Raw genomic sequence first — 2992 nt, 5'->3', positions numbered from 1 at the left:
AATTACAAGCAATAGCAGAAAATAAATGCAATATAACAAAGACACAAATTAAATAAACAGTGCTTTTCAGGTAGATCTAAAAAAATTTCAGGTACAGAAATGTAATAATCAAGTGTAAAATAACACTGCGTAGTCTTCACTGTAAATAGTAAATATAGATCAATCCTTATAATTCAATTCAATTCAAGTTTATTTGTACAGTGCTTTTCATGATACAAATCGTTGCAAAGCAGCTTTACAGAAAACTAAGTTTCTACAATATTTAGTGGTATCTTATCAGTGGTGACTGTCAGTTAATGTACATATGGCAGAAATGTACAGAAAAATCTATTAAAGACGTAATCAAACAGACGGGACACTGAGTTGGGGTTGGAGAGATATATATATATAACATATATATATTAGACTATTATATAGTATTAGTATTATATAGTGATTCAACGCATTATATTGTGGGGTTTTTTAGTCACAGATCGAACTATTTTTTCGGATAAGCAAGAATTTTTTTTAAAGCACAGAGAATGACAATGCCGTGAAGCACAGCTAAAATAATGAAGGAGTGGCTTCACAACAACTCTGTGACTGTTCTTGAATGGCCCAGCCAGAGCCCTGACTTAAACCCAATTGAGCATCTCTGGAGAGACCTAAAAATGGGTGTCCACCAACGTTTACCATCTAACCTGACAGAACTGGAGAGGATCTGCAAGGGGGAATGGCAGAGGATCCCCAAATCCAGGTGTGAAGAACTTGTTGCATCTTTCCCAAAAAGACTTATGGCTGTATTAGATCAAAAGGGTGTTTCTACTAAATACTGAGCAAAGGGTCTGAATACTTAGGACCATGTGATATTTCAGTTTTTCTTTTTTAATAAATCTGCAAAAATGTCAACAATTCTGTGTTTTTCTGTCAATATGGGGTGCTGTGTGTACATTAATGAGGAAAAAAAATTAACTTAAATGATTTTAGCAAATGGCTGCAATATAACAAAGAGTGAAATTTTTAAGGGGGTCTGAATACTTTCCGTACCCACTGTATATATAACATATATATATTAGACTATTATATAGTATTAGTATTATATAGTGATTCAACGCATTATATTGTGGGGTTTTTTAGTCACAGATCGAACTATTTTTTCGGATAAGCAAGAATTTTTTTTAAAGCACAGAGAATGACAATGCCGTGAAGGGTTTTTGACAGGCTAATTTTATGTGTATGTATCAGGTATGTATATGCAACTCTGTATGTCCGCACTGTCTTGAGCTCTCTTTCGTTTCTTCTTCTTGTGGTTTAAAATTGCGTGCACGTGTAAATTGGCAAATTAATCTGCTAATCATGTGCGTGCCGAACGGTAGGGTCTCATCCGTATGTATTACGGATCAACTGCGATCCGTTTATCTCCTAATATGTGACAGATCAGAGCAATCTTTCATTTACTTATTTATCAGGAAATTGTCAAATTTCTACTCCATATCAATCGCATACAAAGAAAAATACAGAATAATTAGAACAATCATTAACATAAATAAATAACAGAGTGTCATATCTACACACATTTTTCCCAGAACGTTCTTGCGACCTGGTAGCAATTCTTCCACAGCCCGGTAGTGGGTCGTGACCCGGTGGTTGGGGAGCTCTGATTTATAGTTTCGAACGCAGCACTAAGATCAAGTAAAACTAGCAGTGAGATGCAGCCTTGGTCTGAAATTCTTCATAGAGATCATTTTTTTGCAGGAAGGAGCACAATTGAACAGACAACTTTTTCTAAAATTTTTGGCATAAACGGAAGATTAGAGATGGGTCTGTAATTTGCCAGTTCACTAGGATCTAGTTGTGGTTTCTTAATAAGAGGCTTAATAACCGCCAGCTTGAATGGTTTTGGGACGTGACCTAAAGACAACGACGAGTTAATAATATTGAGAAGCAAAAATACAGAATAATTAGAACAATCATTAACATAAATAAATAACAGAGTGTCATATCTACACACATTTTTCCCAGAACGTTCTTGCGACCTGGTAGCAATTCTTCCACAGCCCGGTAGTGGGTCGTGACCCGGTGGTTGGGGAGCTCTGATTTATAGTTTCGAACGCAGCACTAAGATCAAGTAAAACTAGCAGTGAGATGCAGCCTTGGTCTGAAATTCTTCATAGAGATAATTTTTTTGCAAGAAGGAGCACAATTGAACAGACAACTTTTTCTAAAATTTTTGGCATAAACGGAAGATTTGAAATGGGTCTGTAATTTGCCAGTTCACTAGGATCTAGTTGTGGTTTCTTAATAAGAGGCTTAATAACCGCCAGCTTGAATGGTTTTGGGACGTGACCTAAAGACAACGACGAGTTAATAATATTGAGAAGCAGTTCTTCTGCTACAGGTAACAACTCTTTCAGTAATTTAGTGGGTACAGGATCTAACAGGCATGTTGTTGGTTTAGATGCAGTGATAAGTTTATTTAGCTCTTCCTGTCCTATAGCTGTAAAGCACTGCAGTTTATCTTTGGGTGCGATGAATGAAGCTGAAGTACTAGACGTTGTAGAATCTAAATTTGTCATTGTATTTCTGATGTTATCTATTTTATCAGTGAAGAAATTCTTAGAAGAGGCTTCCTTCTGGGACGACAGCCATGCAGACCAATTTGATGCAGTGTGCGGCGTATGGTCTGAGCACTGACAGGGCCGGCCCCCCACCCCTTCAACCTCTGCAGCAATGCTGGCAGCACTCATACGTCTATTTCCCAAACACAACCTCTGGATATGACGCTGAGCACGTGCACTCAACTTTTTTGGTCGACCATGGCGAGGCCTGTTCTGAGTGGCCACCGTGCAGCAGCTCAGTTTCAGGGTCTTTTCAGAGTTATTTTGAGGGGACAGCAAATTTACACTGTTATACAAGCTGTACTCTCACTACTTTACATTGTAGCAAAGTGTCATTTCTTCAGTGTTTTCACATGAAAAGATATAATAAAATATTTACAAAAATGTGAGGGGTG

The sequence above is a fragment of the Sinocyclocheilus grahami genome, unplaced genomic scaffold (assembly GCF_001515645.1).
Source record: "Sinocyclocheilus grahami isolate Dianchi unplaced genomic scaffold, SAMN03320097.WGS_v1.1 scaffold1843.1, whole genome shotgun sequence".
NCBI classification, from domain to species: Eukaryota; Metazoa; Chordata; class Actinopteri; order Cypriniformes; family Cyprinidae; genus Sinocyclocheilus; species Sinocyclocheilus grahami.
This window is presented reverse-complemented; position numbering follows the sequence as displayed.